This window comes from Lissotriton helveticus, chromosome 1_1, assembly GCF_964261635.1.
Source record: "Lissotriton helveticus chromosome 1_1, aLisHel1.1, whole genome shotgun sequence".
Classification (NCBI taxonomy): domain Eukaryota; kingdom Metazoa; phylum Chordata; class Amphibia; order Caudata; family Salamandridae; genus Lissotriton; species Lissotriton helveticus.
The window spans coordinates 221,249,646-221,276,776 of record NC_136057.1 but is presented as its reverse complement, the minus strand read 5'-3'; the positions used below and the strand labels follow the sequence as shown (position 1 = coordinate 221,276,776).

General features: G+C 41.7%; 1 long non-coding RNA gene across 1 annotated transcript in view; it reads left to right on the top strand.

The window, feature by feature from the left end:
• The window catches only part of LOC144768582 (uncharacterized), a 40,406-nt gene extending 13,482 nt beyond the window's left edge, over positions 1-26,924 (top strand). Inside the window, exons 2-3 of the long non-coding RNA XR_013598582.1 lie at positions 18,433-18,481; positions 26,764-26,924. This is a non-coding gene — a long non-coding RNA (uncharacterized LOC144768582). The remainder of the gene's footprint in view (positions 1-18,432; positions 18,482-26,763) is intronic.
• The last annotated feature ends 207 nt before the right edge of the window (positions 26,925-27,131 follow it).

Genomic DNA, 27,131 nt, shown 5'->3' with positions numbered 1-27,131 from the left:
TATCTACAGGTCTCAGTGCTGAAGACACTTTTAAGGGTTTTCGGTGGCATGCAACAGTAGCCATGTTCGCTATGGAGAAATCCCATTCAGCTCCAAACATATAGGAAGACGTTGACAGCAAGGTATTTAAAATGGCTGCAACCCAGAGGTCTCAGAATTGAATTTGTTGCCACGGATAATGGGACGATAAATGTGCCCCTCTTTTACATTTCTGATGTGTGTTGGAAATAGAGATTGTAATTGAATCAAAACAAATCAAGACACTTACTTTGTGATGTACAAAATATAAATTTTCACAAAAAGCCGATTTCCATACATTATCATTTGCGTGCTATATAGTTTGATCAGTAAAACTGTATGTTTGTGGAAATTTACTGCCCATTTCAGTGAAAAATATACTGTCTGTATCTGACAATGCGAGACCACACAACGTTTTAGTTACATAAAAATTAGGCACATCTCATGTCCGTAAGGGTAGGTGGGTCACTAAAGTTTGTTGGTCTAAAAAGCTGGTCATGGTACTAAATGCATTTTTGGTGCAGACACTTTCTCGCTGAAACTCATTATGAAGAGATCCTATCACTCTCTGGCAAAAAGCCCTCCCTGGAGGCATCACCCAGGCCCATCTTTGCAAAAAATCTAAATGATAGCGAAAGAAGAGACTTGTGTTTTGTGGAGAGAGGCGTCTCACTGTCACCAAACTTCAATATGGCTGACCTGGTAGCACTTTCCTACTGGTGAGGAAGCAGCTCCACTAAATGAAGATAGAATATGCATTGCCAGAGACAGTCAAAGTGAAAATCAATCTCAATGGCAAACTGCTTTTGTCACTAACCCACAACCAACCATGAAATATCGTAAAACTGAGATGTTGGTGTCTCCTTCTCAGGTGAACTGTGACTGGGATGGACGCTGCATCATGTGTGGTTTTTGATAATGACTGATATCATCGAACTATGATGATTATTGGAGATGCTTCATGAATGCTTTATTGTATTTCAGTATTCGCAGAATGGATGGGTGGTAACAACTTTGTAATGGAGAGAACATGATAGTGGCAATGTGGAAATAATTGACAAGCTGTTTTAGGCACTAAAATGGCTCCTTTGATAAAAATGTATATAGATTCCGACATACTACTAGAGTATTTTACAAAGGTTGTAGCCAGGAGGATGGGAAGGTGATCAATATGGGGCCAATTACAATGTGGGCGGAAGGCCACTAAAAGACCGCCAGTAGCAGTCTACTCGATATCTAGGGCATCAGTCCAACTGCCAGATTAAGATGCTGGCAATCAGAGCACATCGGGCAGAGGGAAAAACTGCCGCCAAGGACAGTCTCCGGAGGTCAAGTCCGGCTCCCCTGCGGATTGTGCACCTGCACGGATCCTCAGAACTCTGTACACTAGCTGTCCCATCCCTCCCCTGACTCTCCTCAATTCTTCCCTGGCTTTGGGATCTGTCCCTTCTTCCTTTAAATCTGCCATTGTTCTCCCTATCCTGAAGAAAGCCGGCCTGGACCCCTCCCTTCCATCGAACTTTAGGCTGATCTCCCTCCTTCCCTATTTAGGGAAGATTCTTGAGAGCTATGTGACATCCTGCCTCTCCATCTACATTGAGGAGAACAACATCCTGGCCTCTCACCAAGCTGGCTTTCGACCTGGCCACTCTACTGAGGGTGTGGTCCTTGCGGTTATGGATGAACTGAAAGGGAAGGCCGATAGTAATCTCCCCCAGGCCTTAGTCCTCTTGGATTTGTCCGCTGCGTTTGATACGGTCGATCATGCCATTCTTCTCGACCGGATCAGCGCAGCGGGCATCCAGGGCACTGCCCTCTCCTGGATCGCGTCCTTTCTTCAGGGCAGATCGCAGGCAGTTCACCTTTCTGATTTTTCTGCACCCCCCCTCCCGATCACTTGTGGGGCACCCCAAGGCTCTTCTCTCTCCCCCCTTCTTTTCAATCTCTATATCCGCCCCCTTATCTCTTCCCTTCTCGAGCTGGGGGTCTGGGTGTATAACTACGCAGACGACCTCCAGCTCGTCTTCGATCTTTCCTCCTCTACTGACTCTCTCTCTAAGTTTAGCTCCACTCTTGTCTTTATTTCCCAGTGGATGAGCTTCAATCATTTGAAGCTCAATCCCGACAAGACAGAGCTCGTTCTCACCGGTGGCCCTTCTAATCCCTGGTCTTCAGTTCACTGGCCCCTTTCTTTTGGCCCTCCCCCCTCCCCAGTTCCCTCTGTCCGGACTTTGGGCATCAAGATCAGCAACGATCTATCTATGCATGCTCATATTAGTTCCGTTGTCTCCTCTTGTTTCCTTTCCCTCCGCCTCATTCGCAAAATCTCCCGTTTTTTTTCTGTTGACGCCCTTAAAGTCATTATCACTGCCCTCATTACATCCCGCCTGGATTATGGAAACGGCCTGTACGTAGGCATTCCCGCATACGAAACTCGCCGTCTCCAGGCCATCCAGAACCAGGCGGCCCGTCTTGTCCTCCGTCTTCCCAAGTTTTCCCACATCACTCCTGCCCTCAAAACCCTTCACTGGCTCCCCGTTCATTTCAGGTCCCAGTTTAAACTTGCTTGCTTGGCCTTTCGGGCGCATGCCCGTTCTGCTCCTCTCTTTATCAACTCCTTAATCTCATTTTATGCCCCCAGTCGCTCTCTTCGTTCTTCCTCCCTCTCTCTTCTTCACGTCCCCCGCTTCCGTAAATCCCGCACCGGGGGCACCCGTTTCTCGGTGCGGGCCCCCCAGATCTGGAACAATCTTCCCCTTTCCATTCGCTCCATCCCTATCTTCTCACACTTTCGTAAAGCCCTCAAAACTTTTTTCTTTCTTCAGGCTTTCCCTGGCTAATCCCCCTGGGGCCCTTGGCAGATACTGATGTGTTCCTTAGCGCCAGGAAGCCGCTTGGCCGCAGTGCGCTCTAGAAATTTCTTTTTCATTTTCATTTCATTTCATTTCATTTCATGCCCGACGCGATGGTGGCAAGAGCCTAATCCCTACAATGAAGGCAGTGCCCCCAGAGGCAATGCCATAGAGATTAGGATGTCAGTTTCCAAAAAGCCTTTTCATGGCAGTCCCACTGCCATGAAATACTGTCAGAGGGGACTTTGGGGGCCCACAGCAGAGCCCATCCCTGTGGGCCTCCTCTATGTGTCCTGCAGGCCCATGTGGTGCCCCCAAATATCCATGCACCATTTGCCAGGCACTGCATGGTGCATGGCACACAGTGCATGGATGTAGGAAAAAAATGCTTTTTAGTATTGTGGTTTGTGCAGCTGCCATTTTTCTGGGCACTGCAATAGTAAAAAACATATTACGACTGCCTCCATGGTGGTCTTATTGTAATTGGTCTATCAGGACTGCTGAATTCTTGTCAGATAATCTCGTGCCCAAAACAATAGCCAAACGAGCATTTTACCACCATTGTAATGAGGCCCTATGTCACCAGCTATGCTCTCTGCTGAAATCCAAACTATGGGGTCCATTAGCATGGCGGACAGATCGCCACCGCCATGCAGGCGGTAGCGATCCGTCCGCCATCCATGCCCGTCTGCCACCTTTCTTCCCCCGCCATATTATGATGACGGGGGGGGACCGTGGCGGAGGGTAAGACCGTCCGCCGCTTTTCCGCCGCTTTTCCGCCGCGGTCGGCTTGCGACCGCGGCGGAAAAGGCCTGATTTGGTGGCGGTGTCTATCAGACACCGCCAGCCATATTAGGATGGCAGGTGAGGAATGCCGCCACGGAAAGGCATACGGTCTTTGTTTTTGGGGCCCATTGCAGGCCCCCAGGGTGCCTTTCATGTTGTGCATTGAAATGTACAACGTGCATTTTTTGCATTGCGGCGGCCGGTGCTTCAAGCACCGTCCGCCGCAATGTAAAAGATGCGGGATGTACCCGCCACTGTGGCGGATGCATCCTAATTGGGGGCACGGTTCCTCCACCCTTGTGGCGGACGGTACCGGCCCCCAACAGGATGGACCTCTAAGGATCTCATTTACAAGAGGTCTGCACTGCCAGAGTATCAATTTTTATGACAATGCGGTGGCTCAGGCCCCTCAATCATATCTTTGTGGTGACCAAAGACACCCTCCTTTACATGACCTCATAGATATGGAGTAAGACAAGGAAGCGCAAAGCCATTGCACAATGCAGCACACATAGAAAGAGGCAGTAACAAGATGAAATAAACATATTTCTCCTTGTTATGCCTCTTCTGAAAAGGCATCTTTTTTGTTGCATTCCCAGGTTTACCAGTTCTGGTAAATCTGGAAATGCGTCAAAAACCATGGGAGTTACTTGGGAACAGCCACGCAATACCCATGGAACCCCTTACGAGTGCAGAGTAAAGCAATGCTGTGATTTGTGTTGCGTTGCCTTACTTCAGAGTTATGGAACCACTTGTGCCACACAAAGTTGCATTGTGTGGCTTTATAAATTTCCTCCAAGTCTTGCATCGCTCTAGCACCACCTTTCATGGTGCAAGAGCAACACAACCCCACTCATAAATAGGTCCTTTATTTTGTATCACCAATATCATTTTTGCGGGAACAATCAACCACATACTTTACCCACATTTTACATTAAAGCTGTTATGTTTTTCTCTAAGTGTCATGTTTTCAAACTAATAAGTGACGTAGAATGATAAGAAGAGCATATAATCAAATGCATAACCAAATGTATAAAATAGGGGACTGTTAAAAGCAGAAAGAAAGCATGGTCCTTATTTTCTAATCCAGTTGAATTCTAATGCGTTGGTGGTGGAGCTATTCTAACAGTGGTCAGTAGCCACACTTTGACATTTTACTACAGACAAATCCATTTCTGGGTTGAGAACCAAGTAATTCAGCCACATTCTGTGGAGGCAAAAACAGCTTAGCTGGGTTCAACCACTGTCAAAGGCATGTCTCACATCAAGCTATAGTGCCTGACACCCCTTCATGATGTCCTTCTGCTACACCTGTTAACTTCCCTTCCCGTACATTCTAAGATAACTATACATAGATGTCTAGTATTGAACACCTCTCTGCCTCCTTACAGATATCTGGGAGGCCTTGTTCCTCTTTGACAGCCAGTTAACATCTGCTATTCCAGCAAAATATTGTGTAAATAATATCGAGAAACACAAATATTATGTCAAAACTATTTTGATGTCAAAATATCATGGGACACAATATAGAATATAAGAGTATTGTTTCTTTAGGTCTTTTGTATTGTTTTAAAAAAAATATATATAGTCCTACATAATATCTAAATGAAGTCATGTATAATAATGTTTTTATTATTTAGCTGAGTTTTTTATTTTAATGCGTTAAAACTAATAAATTAAGTTATTTTCATTTTTGTGTGCTTTTTTTATTTTCTCATCACTTTTAAACTTTTTTATATTTTGTCAATTGAACTTTTGTTAAGCAGTTTTAGCCTTTTTAGGGTAATAAAGTGGTATTATTTTTAGATACTATTTATTAATTGATTATGTTTTTTGTTATTTATTTTATTCATATGGTAATGCCTTTTTACTTATTAATTGGTTAATTGGATGATTGTGTTGTGGTAAATAAATAAATAATACCTCTATTTTTGACTAGATATACAATAACAGATAGCTCAATAAATAAGAGTCAAGATTCGAGGTAGCTGGAGTTTGCAGGTTTAATACAGCATAAAGGACAGGAACAGGACAACCTGCACGGGAATAGGATGGCAGCGCTGCACAACGGGCAGGATCGGGACAACAGCTCCCTTTTTAATAACAGTGCACAAGTATATATAGTTAAACAAAATACATGATGTTCAATACAATAGGCGTAGCAGTGGGCAGGGCCTGTAGCAGTCGCGAAAGATAAGGCAGAAAGTAGGTGTAACAAGAGGCGTATACATAGGCATGTGATGCAAACGTAACAGAATATGTCATAAATGGGGCGGAAACATGGAGGGGGCTACCTAAGGAGCCGGGACCTCTAACCTAGAGATGCGCGCAAACTGGCAATGACGTGTTACTAGGGAGAAGCTGGGGGCTATGACTTCTGCGCTAGAAGGAGAGACTAAAGTCTGGAGAGTCAGAGCGACATGTACCTAAACACTATCTAGTATCTGATGTTTAGAGAACATGTTGATAGAATCCAAAAGTTATCAGGGTAAAGGCTAACAGACTCTAAGACTGGTGCATGCATTATTCTACATGTAGTGCGTGTTGAGGAATATTAAATGACCATTAATACAGTATTTCTCTTACATGGAGACGTAAAGGCTAGACCATGACGGAAACTATTGATGCGATTCAGTAGCTTAGGAATGCAGAGAAGGAGGGCTGGACTGATAACTAGAATCATAACATACTCTTGGCAGACTGGCAGGCAGAGCCAGGCCGAGCCGGGCACTGTGAGGCAGGAAGTAAGTGAAGGGTCAGGGATACAGGTGGGGGCTGTATCGCTCCTCGGAGAGGGTTCAGAAGACAGGAGCTGAATCTGAGTCCGGGCCCTTTTGAGGCCTAGAAACGGGGACTTTACAATGAAATAACGTGCACACTGTAAAATGTGGCAACGTAGCTTTACATAGGCCTAATATTCGTTGTATTCACGAAAACTGGGAACTGGCATACTAGAGATGGACACAACTGTAATTGCGTCTTTAATCGATCATGGGGAATACATATGCATATTAATCATGCACATATAACATAGATGGGGAACACGTAGGGACACAGAACATGGCAAAATTTACTTTTCCACATTCCCTCCTTGTCACTACGTTTCCATCAGGAAACATCAATATTCATGATACCATCTATCATTTCATACAGTATCATTTGCTCGTCTCGAATTGTCTTGGAACGAGATCTAGGACGGGACTTGGGACTAGGAATACAAGAGGTAGCACAAATGCCGCAAATCGCAGGGCCACATTGTATACAGAGGCAGCAACTGAATATGATCGCTACTGCAATACCTAGAAATGACAATATTTTCCATCCCCAGGCAGAAATTATACTCCAAAACCAACCGGACCATGTCCAGGTGCCTGGATTCTGGTGTAACTGATGGGCAATTTTATGAAGGCTGGTTATAGCTGAATAAACAGACGGCGCGTTATTAGGAATGAAAATGCAGCAACTAGATCCGATGACTCTACATGCTCCTCCTCTATCAGCCAGTATGACGTCAAGAACGAGACGATTTTGGAGCACGACAAATCTCATAGCAGATTGTTCTTCGGTTAAGTTACCTAGGGCAGAGGCAGTCTCATTCACTACTGCTTCAAGGGTTCTTGTTAACCTACGGATTAACTTACTATTCTGGATAGGTCCTATAAAGAAAAAGAATCCTTTATTGAAATCTGTATACTGTTCTAGAGCAGTTTCAGTTTGATCGACAATCGGGGACTCGATCTCCCTTCTATGTCTAATGTGTACTAGATGTGTGTTTCTATGATAATCAGATGGGGCTAGGAAAACTGGTGGCAGTAGGAAGGCAATGTAACAGGTTCCCTCCCAATCGAGGGGCAGACGAACATATGCGGTCTGACCACAAACAAAATAAGAATGACGTGAAGCTTTGAAAACAGATTTCCCACTGTCACTATACTTGACAATAGTAGTACAATCACTATGTCCTACATGTGAGGAACCATTATTTCTGACACATAATTCGCCTTTGACTGGTAGTACTGAAATTGCAGGTAAGTCTGGAGTAGGATCAGACTGAACATTCAGGACCATGAAATTCGAAGAATAATTACCCAAATTATAAACTTCATTTTCTAGATCTAACCCTGTTCTGTGGGGAAGACCTTGCTTGTCTGGAAAACATGTACTATTCAGAAGGGACATATCTGTTGTGGATGACGTTAACATGGACCAGGCTCCACATGAGCCATTATGTGAAAACGGATAAGGAAACAATGGCAGAACTCCCTTCGGTGTCTGGAAAGGGGGGAGTCGACCACACACCCAACAATTTGTGGTATTGCTGGTCTGGTGTGAATAATGTAACATACGGATAAATGAATTGTTGCGCATAGCAAGACGATAAGATAGTTCATGAGGAGGCTAAACGTATGCTCTACTGTGGCATTTGAAAACTTATTTACATGAGAAATTGGAAAACATAAATGAAATGCATACCTTGTGCAGGTAACCATCAAGCTTAAAAATAATATGAAACTTAGAAAAATGATACATCGGATTGAGTTTTGACTAACTCTCTCACTATGGGGGTCTATTTCATACATGTCAGATACCTGTCTAACCGTTTCACCCAGGGGGACTTAGACAATTAAACTGGCTGACTTATTTTACTAGACCGGAGCTTCTGTTTATACTCCTGCTGCGGAGTTTTCTCTAACAGGGGAGGATTTGAATCAGAGTCATTAGCGGGACAGTCCTTGATAAAAGTGTCTGTAGAAGTGTTATTTAAAGTTTTAGGTCTTAGTCCGTGAAATTTCTTGACGTGAGACAGATGCACCCAGCCTTTTCTTCCTTCCAACTTCACGGCCGTGCGGGTGGTCAAAAGGACTAACTTCGGCTCCTTCCAGCGAGGCTCCAGCGGACTTGAACGATCAAAATTCCGGATTAGAACCAGGGTGCCGGGAAGGATCTCGTGTGGCTTGACTTCAGTATTGTCGGGAAATGCAGCGGCAACCTGTGAGCGACAAGAGTGTAGGGCAGACATCAAGGAAGCTAGGTAATCTGTCAGCATATTACTGGAAACATCTGTAATACTTCGGGGTCTAGGTGTACCCCACACGTTCGGGGGGCGGCCGAATATGACCTCATAAGGAGACAGACCTGATCTGGAGTGTGCGACCATGCGCATATAGAATAGAGCGACTGGCAGAGCAACTAACCAGTCTACACCTTTGTCTTGACAGATTTTGGCAATACGGATTTTAAAGGTTTGATTATGTCTCTCTACGAGACCTGCTGCTTCAGGATGGCGTACACAATGGAACTTCCACTGGTACCCTAACAAAAGGGAAACGTGCTTCATTAGTTCAGATGAGATTGGCTGGCCGTTATCAGAATACACGACCCTAGGGAGTCCATAGCTGGGGAAATATTCACGAACCAACTGCTTGGCAGTGGTCGCGGCTGTGTAATCTGGAACTGGATATGCTTCTGTCCACCTGGACAAAGCGCATACAACTACAAGGACATACTTGAAACCTCGACATCGCTCCATCTGAATATAATCCATCTGGAGGACTTCAAAAGGGTGGTCAGGGGGCTGGAATCCACCTTGTTCCACCGGGACACTTTTACCTGGATTGAACTGGCAACATATCATACAGGTACGGACTTTCTGCTTGGCTGCAGCTCGTAAATGTTTGTTAAACCAAATGTTCTGGATACTGTCTAACATGGCTTTTTCTCCTAAGTGTGCTGGACTATGTGCGGTATTGATAATGATTTGAACCATAGAGTCGGGGAGAAACCATGTGGCCTTTCCCTTCGTCACCCATCCCTGATCTGTCTGGACCCCTCCTTGTTCGGACCATTTCTTAATTTCTTCAGGAGTAGCATGTGACTGGATATCTATGACATCTTGAGTGGGGTCCTTAACTGTCATACAAGTAGTCTGTTCTGGAGTGGATGTCGGTGTCTTGTTAACTGGGGTGTCTGGAGTCTGAGCTGTGAGCTTGGCTGTTCGATCTGCTAGATCATTTCCTTGAGAAATAATGTCTGTAACTTTCGTATGTGCTTTGCACTTCATGATAGCGATAGCTGTCGGTAAATGTATTGCATCTAACAGAGCTTGAATAAGGAAACCATGCTGAATCTTGGTTCCATGAGAAGTCATAAAACCTCTTTCCTGCCAGAGCACTCCGAAGTCGTGTACAACTCCGAATGCATAACGTGAATCTGTGTATATGTTTACTTTCAGGTTCTTGGCACGTATGCAGGCTTGGGTCAGAGCGACTAGCTCTGCTGCTTGGGCGGACAGAGTGTCAATACGGTGTGTTTCAATAACTTCAGTGTCAGTAGTCACTGCATACGCGGCTACTAGTTCTCCTGTACTTGTTCTCATACATGAACCATCCACATAAAGTGTCAGGTCGGGGTCTGGTAATGGAATATCTGTTAGGTCTTGTCTTGGTTTTGTCATGGTGTTAACTACTTCCACACAGTCATGTGTGGCAAGATTTGAAGTAACTGATGGTAACAGTGTAGCAGGATTCAGAACATTGCAGCGTCTGATTTCTATGTGTGGCTGGAACAGTGTCAGTTCATAACCTGTCAAACGTGCAATTGTCAAGTGCTGAGTCTGTGTTCGGTTTAAAAGAACTTCCACGGAGTGTGGAACTTGTACTGTCAGGGAGTGTCCTAATACTATGGAATCACTTTGTCTGATAGCTAGTGCTGTGGCTGCAACTGACTTGAGGCACGCAGGCAGAGCCTGGGCTACAGGATCTAATGTGCTAGAAAAATAAGCACAGGGCTTGTATTGTCCTGCTTGATCTTGTGTGAGAACAGATAATGCTGTACCATCACGTTCTGTGACAAAAAGTGTAAAAGGCTTACTGTAGTTTGGTGTAGCTAGAACAGGTGCTTGGCATAAAGCTTTCTTTAACTCATTGAAACTAAGTGTATGTTCAGATGTCCAAGGGAGAACAGTCGATACGGCTGCCTCCTGTGTCGTTAACTGTATCAGTGGCTTGGCTAGAAATGCATACTGAGGAATCCATTGTCTGCAATAAGAAGTGAGGCCGATAAAAGCACGTACCTCCTTCTGTGTCTTGGGCTGAGGAAGACTCGCTATTAACTGGATACGGTCGGGTGTCAACTGCCTACCCCACTTGGACAGTAAGTGGCCTAAGTAGATCACTTGCTGGACACAGAATTGAAGCTTCGAAGGGGACACCTTGTGCCCCATCTCGGCTAGGAAATATAGAACTGTAAGTGACGCTCGCTCGCAGTCACGTTCAGAGCGGGCTGTGATCAGTAGATCATCGACATACTGGAGCAGGGCAGTGTCAGTTGGCATGTGAATATTGTCTAGTTGTCTCTTGAGTGCTTGACTGTAAATGCTAGGACTTTCTGTGAAACCTTGAGGAGCTCGTGTAAATTTATAGCTCCTTCCATTTAAACAAAAACCGAAAAGGTACTGGCTATCTGGATGAATGGGGACACTAAAAAATGCGTTCTTGAGGTCTATGACTGTAAAAAATGTGGCTTCAGAATCAATGGCTGTCAATAGAGATGAGATATCTGGAACAACTGGGTACTGGGGAATGATACATTTATTAAGTTCTCGAAGGTCAATCACTAATCGATATACTGGGGGTGCATTTGGATCAGTACGTTTCATGACTGGAATGATAGGAGAATTACATACATTGGAGTCAGTTTCTACAACTACTCCTTGAGCAATGAGCTCGTCAATAATTTTGGATAAGGCTGCTACAGCCTCAGGTGGCAATCTGTACTGTCTGATTCGTGGCAGAACTATACCTTGCTTGAGAGTCACACGATGGGGTGTGATTTGCATAAAACCAACATCAGTTGGACCTTGCGCCCATAGATGCTGCGGAACATTAGACAATCTCGGATCAAAATCTCGTAAAACATAGTGACCCTTGAAGTCACGCAAACAAACGTATTCCCTCTGGGGAGCAGCAAATGACTGCACCTAATTCTTTCAGTGTCTTAATACCTAACAAATTTTCTGGACATGACTTCGTAAGTAATAGATCAGTAGTTCGGGACAATGGACCTACTTCTAGAGTAACTGGTTTGGAAATCTCGTTTACTATTGGCTTTCCTGAAAATCCAAGGGAAACATTTCTAGAGCCTGAGAGCGGAGCCCCTGGAACCTCGTCGTGACTAATAGTAGTCCTACTTGCCCCTGTATCAATCAGAAACTTTCTATCTTTCCCTAATACTTGACTATGAACATAGGGACCCTCTTGATCTACAGGAATCTCGATGAGAGGCAAGCCTACCTCCCTCTCTAGGCTGTTTCATGAATACGCTTGATACTCCGGATACTCGGACTGTGCATACTGGTACATCTGCTGTGTAACATGCTGTGTTGCAGCAATAGGCTGCGGTGCTGGAACTGTCTGTTGTGTATTCTGTGGCTGAGAAGTCTGTGAAACTTGTTCTTGTCTAGGCGGACGTGGTCTTTCTTTAGTTTTACCAGTGGCTATGTTGTGTTTCAGAACTGCACACTCGTTTATAAAATGACCTGGTTGTTTACAATAATTGCATGTCCCTTTAACGGGAGCTGCAGGATGACTGGCTTGATTCGGACCCCTCTTCTGACTGTCCTGAGGAACAGATTGTGCAACTAGTACTTTCATTTTCGTGTCTTTCATACGTCTTCTCTCGTGTTCTTGCTCTTCTCTGATTCTATTCTGGTGATATTGGAGCATCTGAAGCATCTGAGACGGAGTACTAGCTTGCCATGTACTTTCGACTTTCAAAACTCTATTCTTAACTTGTGGACTTGAATTCTCGACTAATTTAGTAACAAAAAGATGAGGGTATGACTCGCTACTTGTCTTTAAACCACTGTTTATTATAAAGCATTTCTCAAATCTAGAATAAAAATCACTAGTGTCTTCGTCTTGTTTCTGTTTACAGGCTGAGATTGCATCCCAGTCTTCCTTTTTAGTGGCTAATAATCTAGGCAAAACTTGTATTAATAGTTCAGGTAATTCTTTACATTTGTCTCCTAGACCGGTACCTGGTACTCGTATCTTATCTTCAGCTTCTAGAGCTGTCCAATCGATCTTTTTCTCTCCCACCTCCCAATCTTTTTCCTTGAGTTTTTCGTATACCCCTGCGGGCAACAGGACTTTTAGCATTTTAATAATATCTGGATACGTGTATTCTCCCATACGGAGCATGTCTTTTAATTCTCGGTGGAACCCTGCTGGATCTTTGTCGTGACAGGGAATTAACTTCTTCATTTCTAAGAGTTCCATCTTGGTAACTGGGGTGTAAACAAATACTCGTTGCATTTCACCACCCTCTGTCCTAACTGGGTGTACTTCTCGTAACGGATGCTGCCTATCTATATAAAACGGTTTACTTTCTGGGGGTGAGACATGAACAAAATGCGGGTTCAAAAACGTTCTATATTTGTGGCGCTGTTCTAGAATGACACTAATTAAATCGGTACCTAAACCTTTCCATCTATACTGGAGTAACTCGTTCAGGATATCATGTAATGGACCAGGATCAGAATGTTGACCCTCATACAGTGTAATGAGGTGCTGGATCATATACATACCCACCAGTCGTTGCTCGGCTGGGGGCAGTTTCAGAAACATTTGTGCCACTATTTCGTCTGGAAAAGTGGTAGAATCAGTAATCCATCGGACTGCTGATCGGGCTAGTTCTTGTTCATGCATAGTACTTAACTCACTATAACCGATTCGTGATTTCAGAATGTGATCGGTAGCTTGAAATACTTGTTCTAGAGAACCTTGTTCTGGTGCTGGATGATGAAAGACTTTCTTGTGTTCTAGGCGTAAATGTCGGTCTGGAAATCTAGATTTACCCACATACGCAATTCTGGCGGGATTCTCGTCGTCTACCTCTTCAGTAGGAGAGTCATTCTCTTTCTCGCTTACTTGTGCTGCTTTGCGTTGTTCGTGTAACCTTATTATTTCTTTACGTATTTTCTTGTACATACTCTCTATACTATTGAGTGTCTTGTGCTTACCCTCGGCTATATTATCACTCCACTTTGTCAGAACTTTCATTTCGGTCGGATCTTTAGTCGGGGAATCTTGTTCCCGTATTAAACAATTGATCAGAAACTTTAATAGCATGAACTGGATCTCAGATTTCCTGAGAGACATGACTTCAGCAATACTTTCTGGATCTTGTCCTGTACGAATGAAACGATACATTCTGTCTAGATCTTCTTTCATATTCGGTAGGGTGACCAAATACTCGGACACCTGCCTTATACGTACGGAATATAGAACCATACTATCCTCGCCTGGGACTGGATCATAACAGCATTCAGTAAGAACTCGCCTGATTTCTGCAATGGACTGATATTTGGGCGTACGCTGTAACGCACGTTCATGTAACTCGACTGCTCCTAGACGTCTATTTGGCGGCGGCGTACCAGGAGGACCTCCTCCTGCGGCCCCTTTACTGGAATCGTCGACTGATACTCTTCGTGCTGGCAAGGTGACTGATGTGGCGGGGATTTGTACTACGGGCTGGACCGGGGGTACCGTAACAGGTACTGTAACAGGTGCCCCGGTGGCTGAAGGACCATGAATTACATTATTTACAGGAGCTGGTGGAACAGGATTTGCATATTCTGGGACTGTGTCGTCCAAATAGGACGAGAGAAAAATATCAGCTGCGGTCGGTTTGTGACGTAGCTTGGTCGGAACTAAAGGTGGCGGAAAATTACATGGTGCTTCCGGGGTTGCTTTTGGCAAGCCCTCGGCAAGAAGAGGATACATACCCTTAATGAGGGCATTTCTCTGTCTGTCTGACTGTTCGGTTTTAACTCGTTCACCTATCTCGATTAGTTCCCTTTCTTGGGCTCTCTCTGAGGATTCTCTACTTAATTCTGACTTTCTGATTTCTTTTTCTGTTCTTTTATGAGATTCTTTGCGCCATAACTCGATGGCATCTTCCTGTGACTGTCTGGCTTTCTTTTTCCATAATGCTTCTTCTACTCGCATGATGCACTCGGCATCCCATGTACCCGATACGGGCCATCTATACTTTTCCTCTAACTGTTTGGTGTACTCCACCCATAAATCTAGATATAATATGGCACTTATGCCATGTTTCTGATACATAAAATGACCTGGACTGTCCCTAGGCGGGACAAGAACAGCTTCCTCGAGCAGACCTTTTCTAGTTCTTAACTGACGTAATTTGGAGAACAGAGGCATGACGTGAACTGGGATCTGGACACAATACAATACACAATGAACACAATAATGACTTGAGACTGATCACTCATACCACGACATTGAAAACACATTGAAATGACATTTAAAATAACAGTTCGAACAGAAACATTACCTGGAATACTTGAAAACAGAAACACATGAATTTCTCGAGAACAGAACTTACTAGAATTACTAGATGCACTGCTGAAACAGTACGAAACATACCGGTCTCATAAAGAGACACGTCAGGACCCGCATCCACCTAAGTGGACACTTCGTGTTGGATCTGTGTACCCAAACCCACGGACCAGAGACAATGCAATTGACCCTGTCTAGATACTACCCCAGCAACGGTACTCACCGGGCAGCTAGAACGGAAGGCCTCGGACTGGATTGGACTGCTACGACGCCGGACGGACGAACTTCGGACTTCAGTTACGGGTGGGCCTCCGGATACCTCGGACCTTGGACTCTCGGCTTGGGCTCTAGTCGGGACTCGCCGCGTTCCTCCACCGCCTCGTCTGGACGCTGGACCGCAACCTCCGTCTCCTCCGTGGGCCTGAGGGATACTTGAAGCAGAAATATCTGCACGTGCACGGTATGGTTCCGTCACGGCTGCAGAGGTTCAGGGGGCTTGCGTGGCTTCACCGGCGCGTGGGGAAAGGGCAAGTCCCTATTCGGGCGCCATTATGTGGTAAATAAATAAATAATACCTCTATTTTTGACTAGATATACAATAACAGATAGCTCAATAAATAAGAGTCAAGATTCGAGGTAGCTGGAGTTTGCAGGTTTAATACAGCATAAAGGACAGGAACAGGACAACCTGCACGGGAATAGGATGGCAGCGCTGCACAACGGGCAGGATCGGGACAACAGCTCCCTTTTTAATAACAGTGCACAAGTATATATAGTTAAACAAAATACATGATGTTCAATACAATAGGCGTAGCAGTGGGCAGGGCCTGTAGCAGTCGCGAAAGATAAGGCAGAAAGTAGGTGTAACAAGAGGCGTATACATAGGCATGTGATGCAAACGTAACAGAATATGTCATAAATGGGGCGGAAACATGGAGGGGGCTACCTAAGGAGCCGGGACCTCTAACCTAGAGATGCGCGCAAACTGGCAATGACGTGTTACTAGGGAGAAGCTGGGGGCTATGACTTCTGCGCTAGAAGGAGAGACTAAAGTCTGGAGAGTCAGAGCGACATGTACCTAAACACTATCTAGTATCTGATGTTTAGAGAACATGTTGATAGAATCCAAAAGTTATCAGGGTAAAGGCTAACAGACTCTAAGACTGGTGCATGCATTATTCTACATGTAGTGCGTGTTGAGGAATATTAAATGACCATTAATACAGTATTTCTCTTACATGGAGACGTAAAGGCTAGACCATGACGGAAACTATTGATGCGATTCAGTAGCTTAGGAATGCAGAGAAGGAGGGCTGGACTGATAACTAGAATCATAACATACTCTTGGCAGACTGGCAGGCAGAGCCAGGCCGAGCCGGGCACTGTGAGGCAGGAAGTAAGTGAAGGGTCAGGGATACAGGTGGGGGCTGTATCGCTCCTCGGAGAGGGTTCAGAAGACAGGAGCTGAATCTGAGTCCGGGCCCTTTTGAGGCCTAGAAACGGGGACTTTACAATGAAATAACGTGCACACTGTAAAATGTGGCAACGTAGCTTTACATAGGCCTAATATTCGTTGTATTCACGAAAACTGGGAACTGGCATACTAGAGATGGACACAACTGTAATTGCGTCTTTAATCGATCATGGGGAATACATATGCATATTAATCATGCACATATAACATAGATGGGGAACACGTAGGGACACAGAACATGGCAAAATTTACTTTTCCACAGTGTTAATTATTTATGTGGTTCTACTAACATTTATATTCGGTTTAGCTTTTTTTGCATAATAAATGCTGTTGTATTTTATAATGTTTTTAAATAATGTGTATTTGTATTTTTTCCTGCTATTAATTTAATTTGTGGTCATACTTTTTGAAGTTTAGGGTAATATGGTGTATTTTAAGCATTTTTATACATTTATCCATTAATTTTCTTTTAAATTATGTATGATTTCATATGTTCAGTACATGTCTTTAGTTTTTAATAAATAATATAAATTATCGAATGTTAATTTTTAACTTGTTTTTAGGAATATATCTTCTGTGTTATTTTTAGCTTTTATACATGTAATTTCTTTGCATTAATTTACCACATGGAAAATTGATTCTGCTCTTTCTAAAATTAAATATTTTTCATACTCATGCTTTTTAGTATTGCTTCCCTAATCCGGTATTTGCCTTCTGTTGCTTATGTCAAAGTGGAACACTAAATCTAACCCCAACAAAATCCAACATTGTCCTTACCTTTGCTCAGGTTGGAGTGGGAATGGACCCCTAAAAAGTCCAGCACTTTTCCTACTGTGGCTCAGGCAAAAGGAATAGTAAAAGTGACGCTTTCAAAGCCCACTTTGCCTACTATTGCTCTGATTGGAGTGAGGATAGTAAATACAAAGTCCAACATTTTTCCTACTGTAGCTCAGGTTGGATTTAAAATTACACATCAAACAATTCTAAGGTCAACATTTTCCCTACTGTTAATAAAGTTAGGGTTGGAATAGTAAATTTGAGAATGTAATGGTTCTATCATTCCATCTCCAGGGGCACTGTACATGGACCAATAGCAGCCTGGCAATCACCACTACAACTCATCCAAAGTTCCTGTATGCCTTTTAACTGCTTCCCTATTTCAGAATTGTACTCCTTGGAAAACCAATGTCTGCTTATATGGGCAAAAGGTTCCATTAGGTACAGCCAAATATTTCCTATGATGAGACATCTATTATGCATTGCTTATTCTCTCCTCACTTTCTTGTGAAATATGGGTATTGCACACACCTATAACAAGTCAGGTGCTGTTCAATCATTTAACTCCACCAATGGGCTTGCCACTGACTAGAATTGCCCAAAGCTGCCATTGTCCGAAGCTTATGACTTGTGCATTGAAGTAAGCTGTTTGGTGTACTGTATCTCCTGTTGCCTGTTTCTCTTCTGCCAGGAATTGTGTCTGTTCAATAAGCTGCAGATTTCTCACAGCCTTGCTTTGCTTTTGCTTACTCCCTTGTCTGCCTTTAGTCTGTGTTGCCCTTTCTATGTACTCCTATTTTGTTTTTCCTGCTTTTCTTTCCCTTGAGTATTCATTTTGTTTGTCATAGCTCTTGAATTCTTTCCCAATCTCATAGCTTATGCTCCTTCCTTATTTGCCCTTTCCCAGCGTTTCTCTTGCAATCTCTAGCCCCCTTGCAGCTCCATTCTCTTTTTTGCTTGGGATTTTGTGTCTGATAAGTGTGAGCTGTTGTACTCACCTTTGAATAAGTGTATTCCTTTTGTGCAGGGATTGGCTCCAGGATTCAGGATGCAATTCATTCTCCATTGTGTGCCTTGTATTACATGTAGTTTTATGTGCCTTAACTGTGACAGTGTGACATCATGCATTGACTTTGACAGAGCGACATTACTATTCTTTTAGGAATCTCGCTCTGTCTCCTGCTGGACTCCTAAGTGCCTGTCTCATGTATGTAAGTACAATCCTTGTTGTGACCTATGATCCAGATATAATGCTGTTGCCTTCTATGGTGTTTTTCAGAGTGACCATCTGTAAGCGTAAACTGCACATAGACATTGACATGTCCTATTGCTGTGAGATGTCCAGAGTCTTACCTGTGCACAAACCTAGTGGTAACCTATTATGTTTGTCTGATATCTAATAATGACCTATTTGTTCAGATTGGAGTTGCTTTGCCTTTTCTATCTGTATTCCTGTGTTTTATAATGGTTGTGTTTGTTCTTTCCTGTTGTATGCCATTGCCTGCTCCTCTGCACCGGTACACTACTTATGCAGGCAGATATTCCTTGATCTTGAGGGATATTCTACCTGGAGCCTCCACTGAAAGACCATTTAAAGGTCCAGCACTTTACCTACTATTGCTCAGGTTGAATCTACCAAAGTTCAACACCTTCACTATTGTTGCTGACATTGGAGTGAGAATAGTTATTCTGATCCCTTCAAACTCCACTATTTCCACTACTATTGCTTATATTGTAGTGGGAATCCTAAATCTAAGGCCGCCAAAGTCCCACAGATTTGCAACTATTGCTTATGTTATAGTGGGAGTAATAAATCTGAATCCACTAAAGTAAAACCTGTGCACATGGTAAATTTGACCTTTGAGTAGTCCAACACTGAGTGGGAAAAGTATCTCTCCAAAGTCTAACACTATATCTGCTGTTACATACGTTGGACTGGGAATAGTTCATCTAGCCCCTCCTGATACCAACACTATATCATGCAATTAATTTTTTAAGTTATTTTAATTTTTTTCTTTCAACTGTAAAAGTTAAATTAATGTAAATTGTTTTTAACATTTTTAATTTCCTGTAGTTGAATGATTTTTCATGTTATGTTAACCCTTTTTTATTTAGCTTTTTAATGTCCAGTGCGTTTTATTGTACTACATTTCTATTGGTGCTTTTATAATTGTCTAAATAATATTATGTGTAACTATTATTTTTATTGTCTTAGCAGGTATTTTAGATTATAAACATTTTATTTCATGCTTGTAAGTGATACATTTTATCAATATTTGTATACTCTAAATATATGTTGTTAAGGCAATATTATTTTAAAGTTAAAATATGCTTAGGTTGATATAATGTAAAATACTTAAAGTTCTATTTACTTACCCTTTTTCACCGAAATTGTAGTCTTCCATTGTTTTGTCCATATTTTGGATTTTACATTCAAAGTATATAAAGTCAATATTTGTGTCCACAATATTTTATGGTAATATTTGTGTTCACTGTATTTTTGTCAGACAACCTAACATTTGTTTAGCTGGAAGAAGTTCATTATTTTCACTGGAAGTGGACAGCGTGATGTAATTGATTTATTTAAAACAATATTTCTTTTCTGCAGTCTTTGATTAGTCCTTTCTTTGAATACCTTTTCTTTCAGAAATTTTTTTTATAATACGTTCGGACGATAGTCTGATAATTGTTTTGATGACTGTCCAGATCTGACAGATTCACAGATTAAATCATCCTTTTTCTTTACCAATACATTAGATTTTTGAAAGAATTCCATCAGTTTCAGATTATTTTCTTCCTGTTCTTATCTAAATCAACCTATACAAAGTGTTACAAGGTTTACAGATCATAGCACATGCCAAGGCAGTTCTTTAATAATCTATTGGTGCCCAGATTCAAATATGCCAGAATATTCAGTCATAAAAAATTAAGGCCCTTCAAAAAGATGCCTTCTCATACAATCCTCAAACTCTGATAGATGGTTTCAGCTCAGGTTAGCTGCCAATCTCTATATCTGTTTATTCATTGTTTCCTGTTTGTCTGATGCTCCCAAACAATCCTCAGGCAACACAAAGCAGAGGGTGCAGGAGTGAGGAGCCAGCTAATTTCTCCGTAAGAAATGCATAATATTGGTCTGCTATTGGGTCACTCCTTCATTCATTGTTATGTCCAGGTCGCATAGCATGCTGCAACAACCAGCACACAATTCCTGAATTGGGAAAAATTGCCAATCAGTTCCCAATCGGTACCGCCCTAGTCATCATCTGGGCTCTCCTTACCCAGAGAAAAAGTGGTCTATCACTAGGTGTTATCGTGACAGGCAAACAACTCAGTAAAAATAAAGAGTTAGATGATGGGTGGGACCAGACAAATATATTGATATATCTGGGCAACCGATTTGCAGTGCATAAATGTGAATAAAGTGTAGTGTGTTAAAATTAGGTAGAAATTGAGTAGAGGTAAATAATTTTAATAATTTCTCTCAATTCTCCCAACCTTAAAAAATGTGCAATTATCTGACAGATTTAACAAAATATCTGCCTGCAAGTTGGGTCAACATGTTTCAGCATCTGTGACTATAGGTACGTCACTGCTTTCTTCAGGACCTAGATTATAACTGCTACTGCAAAATTAATAAAAGAAATTACCTGTTTAGTTTCAGGGATACCTCGGTCTTCTCCAACCTGTTAAGGAACAAATGTACCAAACACAGACAACACATAGAACCACAAAGAAATGAATAGTATGAACATTAGTAATATGTCCAACTAATAAGTGCCAATCACACGGGAATTAATAAGAATATGGTTATAGATTCCATTATCCCAATTAGAGCTCGCTTATCTTACCTACAACTCCCTAGATTCCAGCAGTGTTATTGTAGTTCTAACTCACATGCTCTCGCGAGTCACGTGATTGCCCAGTGAATCAGACAAGAAACAAATATGGAGGACACATGTACACCGGGGCCCCCCCCCAGCTAGCGCAGAGGGACGCACGGTGTACCGACGGAGAGGTTAGTCTCCTAATAGCGGCATCCATACATTTAAAAATGCAAATCTGGGGCAAAACTGCGATTTGGGCAAAAAGCGGATGATAAAGCGGCAATGCATTTGTGATATGCAGCAATGTGTGACTAAAAGATCTGGCAGCACGATGCCTTAGTCTAGAGAAGGGTCTTTGATAAAGACACACAGTTTTAAATATGGTGTCAGAGATTTTGGCTAAATGCAGACTATGAAGTATCAACGCATTTGCAAAGCGCAGCAACGTACAATTAAGAAACTTGGCTGCAGGATGTTGCCTAGTTTAGCGAAGTACAATTTGTAAACGCTACAATGTGGTGTCTGCAAATTTTGGCTCATAAGCTCTTACTGGCCATTTGATCTTCCTTAAACCTTAAATCAAGATTTAACGCACATCGTCATTTTTTTGCAAACCGGCATGATCGGTAGAAAGGATTGGGGCTCCACTGGGGCTTAATGCATTTCAAGAATAATGCAGCCTGCTTAAACATATTCAAGTTCCTCATTAACACCGGAGGTCTTACTATGCCATGATTAAAGAAGGCTAGCGCCAAAAAGTAAGCATCAAGGAGAGATGTGAGTTATAAAGATCGTAATCACGGTCTTTTTTCTTGTGAATTGTCAATGTGAGTCTTGTTTGTTCTTGTCTTGTTTTGTTACCAGAGCGGTGCTCCACACACCTGAGCTGCTGCCAGGTGGGGTGACGATATTTCCTCCTACCAAATAGGTAAGCAAGCTCTAATTGGGATAATGGAATCTATAACCATATTCTTATTAATTCTGTGTGATTGGCACTTATTAGTTGGACATATTACTAATGTTCATACTATTCATTTCTTTGTGGTTCTATGTGTTGTCTGTGTTTGGTACATTTGTTCCTTAACAGGTTGGTGAAGACCGAGGTATACCTGAAACTAAACCGGTATTTTCTTTTATTAATTTTGCAGTAGCAGTTATAATCTAGGTCCTGAAGAAAGCAGTAATGTACCTATAGTCACAGATGCTGAAACATGTTGACCCTACTTGCAGGCAGATATTTTGTTAAATCTGTCAGATAATTGCACATTTTTTAAGGTTGGGAGAATTGAGAGAAATCATTAAAATTATTTACCTCTACTCAATTTCTACCTAATTTTAACACACTACACTTTATTCACATTTATGCACTGCAAATCGGTTGCCCAGATATATCAATATATTTTTCTGGTCCCACCCATCATCTAATTTTTTATTTTTACTGAGTTGTTTGCCTGTCACGATAACACCTAGTGATAGACCACTTTTTCTCCTGGGTAAGGAGAGCCCAGATGATGACTAGGGCGGTATCGATTGGGAACTGATGGGCACTTTTCCCAATTCAGGAATTGTGTGCTGGTTGTTGCTTACTTGGTCTCTATGTACCATTTTCTAGGACACACAGCAGAACCCTCTTTTTGACCCACAGACATATCTTTTGTTATTATAACGTAGTATTAGGGCACATGTCTGTCAGGGTCGTTAATCTAGCCCTTGGACCCTCTTTCTAAATGTTTGTTTTTTGCGCATTGCATGCTGCCCTGCCGGAATGGGCTTGGCTAAAGCCAAGTAATCAATGAAAGGTCCTTCCGTCTCCTTTCTATTGGATGAAAGTGACATTTTATTGAACTATAGGGTGTTATAAGGTGTAGTGTGAGACCATAAAGAAAAGGAAGGGGCAGTAATGAATACTGCGGGCAAACACCTCATTCGTTAATCATGTATTCTCATCAGGCACAGTTCCCATTAAATCAGAGGGTCAGTCATGGCATACTATCTAGATTTATAGAAGAAGTTTGTAAGAAGTCTTCTCACTGGAGTTCACCCTATGATAATTACCTACCACATTCAAACTTATAAGAATGTAGGCAGTAAATGGAGGACAGTCACAGTTGTGATGTGACCGATGAAACTGTTTGGGCATTTAGTGTCACACTCAAAAAACCATCAAGATGAATCCAATATTATTGTGAAGTCTTATTTCTGTACCTTAAAAGGAGGGGGAAGGACATATTCACTTGCCAATGATTTATTGTGAAATGTAGAAAAGTGGGCATAGCTGAGACAGAGCTCTGCTATCAAATCAAGTCAAATTAACTTGACACAATAATTCTCTTGGGGAAAAAGTAACATTACTTTAAGTTATTTCTTTATTAATATGCCACTAGGCTTGAGTTTTTTTTTTTTTTTTAAGTTTAAATATTTTTTGCTGTTCCCCTCTTCTACCGAAGATTCTTGGGGCAATTCAATCCCCCCTAGTTTGTGGTATTTGTTTGGGTGCTCACAATGGCCTTACCATTCCTCATTAATATGAACAATAAATATTCAATCATCATGTTCTTCAGCCGTGTTTGCGGGTTGTACTAAATATCAATAATTCAGTTCTGCACAACATAAAAGTCATTAGACATGTTTATAAAGTTCTTAAATTTGAGTTTGTGGTTACTAGCATATACAGTTGTTTAACCTATTGAAATGGTTGAAGGGATACATAATTTTTAAGTTGACAATATTAGTCATAAATTAACACTATTGCTATTACACAATGTGTAAAATATCTACATTCACACAACAATGCAGCAGAAGAGACACTCCACCAAAAGTTCTTTGAAGGTGCTTTCATTCATCTTCAGACTTAACTTAAAAGGTTTTTTTTGGAGTTTAGAAATATCATGCTGAATTCCGCAGTCTCTGGCACCACAAAATGGGGAACATTACATCTGCAATATTACATCCACATTAGAAAAACACGACTCACAGGTTTTTTCAGAGATTCTTTCATCGCTCTGTTTCTCAATGTGTACACAAAAGGGTTAAACACTGGAGTTCCAATGGTGTAGAGCAACGAGAAGGATTTGTTTAGGTTGAAAGACTCAGTTGCTGATTGCACCGTATAGGCGAGAATGAGTATCCCAAAGTAGGCTATGACAACAATGAGGTGGGAGCTGCAGGTGGAAAAGGCTCTGGATTTGCCATTCGTTGATGAGATTTTTAGGATGGTAGACACAATGTAAACATAGGAAACAATTATTAATAGAAATGGGATGAAAAGGACAATACAAGAGAAGATGAGAATCTCCAATCCAATCAAGGATAGTTCTGAGCATGTATGTTTGAAAAAGGGTTCTAAATCACAAAAATAATGGTCCACATCTTTGTGAGGAGGGAACTGTAATGTACACAGGAACAAGACATTGGTGAAGGAAATGACAAAACCTGCTGCCCAGGTGCTGAGTGCTAGATGAAAGCAAAGTCGCTGATCCATGAGTGTAGCATAGTGTAAAGGATGACAGATAGACACATACCTGTCATAAGCCATTACTGTCAACACAAAGCACTCACTGGCAGTAAGCCATGCAAAAAGGCCAAACTGAGTGACACACCCAGGAAGAGGAACCCGGATGCCCTCTCCCACCTGCACGCCAAGCAATGTAGGGATGACAGTGGTCATGTAGCCAATTTCCAAAGATGACAAATTGCCCAAGAAGAAGTACATGGGTGAATGAAGCTGCACATCAGTGCATATTGCGACAAGGATCAAGATGTTCCCAGTTATACTGAAGATGTATATGGTGAGGAATAATAAAAAGAGGAAGGGCTTGATAGCAGGAAGTGTCTGAAATCCCATTAACAGGAATACTGCAACACCCGTGCTGTTTCCTTGGCATTCTCCGACTCTCATTCCAACTGTCTTCAGAAAAAATATAACATCAATGAAAATGGAAGTTGAAAGTTGGAATTCCATACAGTTGAAAAATATTTTCAAAAGTATACAACATTAGCCACATTTTCACAATATTTGCGAAGAAGTTACCCACAGGTGAAACATATTTTACGCAGAATTGGATAAATACTCTAGTTCATTGTTCCAAGTAATTCCATGTGCCTATTTTCCTTAAAAGGGCATTTTGAACATCAATACAGCACATTGTCACAATATTTGATATAGGTGAAACTAGATGGGCTGTTTGATCACAGCTTATGGCAGGTCCTTGTGCCAGTTCTTCCTGTGACAGTTCTCCTGTCCAGCTTACCCACAGTCTGGTATCCTCTACTGCCTGTCTACCTGCTGCCTTCTGTTGTGCCTCCTCGGCTAGTTTTTTGCTCTGTTTAGCCTTTTCTGTTCATGTTTCTGTCAGCTATTTTGCCTTTTTCTGCTCATTTTTCCACCTGCTGTTTTGCCTTTTCTGCTTGTTATTCTGCCCTCCTCTTTGCCTATTCTACTTGTTCTTCAGCCCTCTGTTTTATGTTCTTCTGTTCTGTTTTTGCCTTTTCTGCTAATTTTTCTGCCCTCTATTTTGCCTTTTCCTGCTAGTTTGTCTGTCATTTGTTTTGCCTTTCTGCTCTATTCTGCCCTCTGTTTGGCCTTTTCTGCTTGTTTTTCTGCCCTCTGTTTTTTCATTTCTCGTCAGTTTACTGCCCTCTGTTTTGCCTTTTCTGCTTGCTCCCTTTGTCTGCCCTTTGTTGACACAACGGAGAACAATCAACCAGGGCCCGATTCACAGAATGAACTTAAGACTCAATCCTAAACTTACTACTATTTTGGTATTCAAAGAATGCACTTACTACTTTTGGCATTCACAGAATGAACTTACTACTTTTGGTATTCACAGAAGTTAGGGACTTAAGACAGACTTAAGACAGACCAAAATCCTAATTTAAGACAAAATCCTAACTTCTGTGAATACCAAAAGTAGTAAGTGCATTCTGTGAATACCAAAATAGTATTAAGTTTAGGATTGAGTCTTAAGTTCATTCTGTGAATGCTAAAAGTAGGAAGTGCATTCTGTGAATACCAAAATAGTAGTAAGTTTAGGACTGAGTCTTAAGTTCATTCTGTGAATCGGGCCCCCAGTACCCAGATACCCCCTGGGGTGACAGTGCTGCACTCTACAAATGCGGATTGGTTGATTAAGGTAGTATTTTTTTGCAAAACAAGTGAAGTAAATACCTATGCTGTGAATAACAAAGACAAGCAGAATAGTATACATTTTCTCGTGTATATTTACTGATAATCCTAGGTACAACTCTGCCCCAATTTGGTAGTCACCATTAGAACTCACCAGAGTGGATTCACACCTTGGTGAGGACTTGCATATCGTAAATGCCTTCACCCCTCAAATCAGGGGATGAGCCTCCTACAACAGGATTTATAAGTGTATGGTTACTATTAGTAACTTTGCACACATTGTATGATTAAGCTATTGCAAAGAAATGCAACCTGCAGCACATTAACACATGCAATTAAATGTGTAGCAAATAATTAATTGATTTAATTATATTAATTTCATTTACAGCTATTTTTTAAATGATAATTCAAAAACATTACTTATCCCTGCTAACATTTCATCTGTACTATGCAGTAAATATTGCTAACACAAATGCATTGATTAACTTAATGTATAACGTTTTTTATAAAAATGTAAAGTTTAATTTCTTTTCTTTTCATTCAGGTTGCCATTGAAAATGGATCTTTTGATTAGCCTATAATCTACATAATGAATCATCTAAGTGCCGGCATGCTAAACCTTCAAGAAGATCTGTGAATAAAAAAAAAAATTGCCAAGGCCAAACCATGTGCACAGTTTGGGGCAAAAAGTAAGGAAATCATGAAAAGGACAAATAAATGTACTGAAATACCAGTGTAAAGTGTGAGTTATGATTGTAGCACAAACACTACATAAAAAACTGAAATTTGACAGCTATGTTTAAGAGCAGACACAACATAACTCATTGTTTTCTGACAAGTAAAATCATACAAAAACTGAAAACAAGAAGATAATCACAACATAATAGAATGACAATAAGTTGATATCATAAT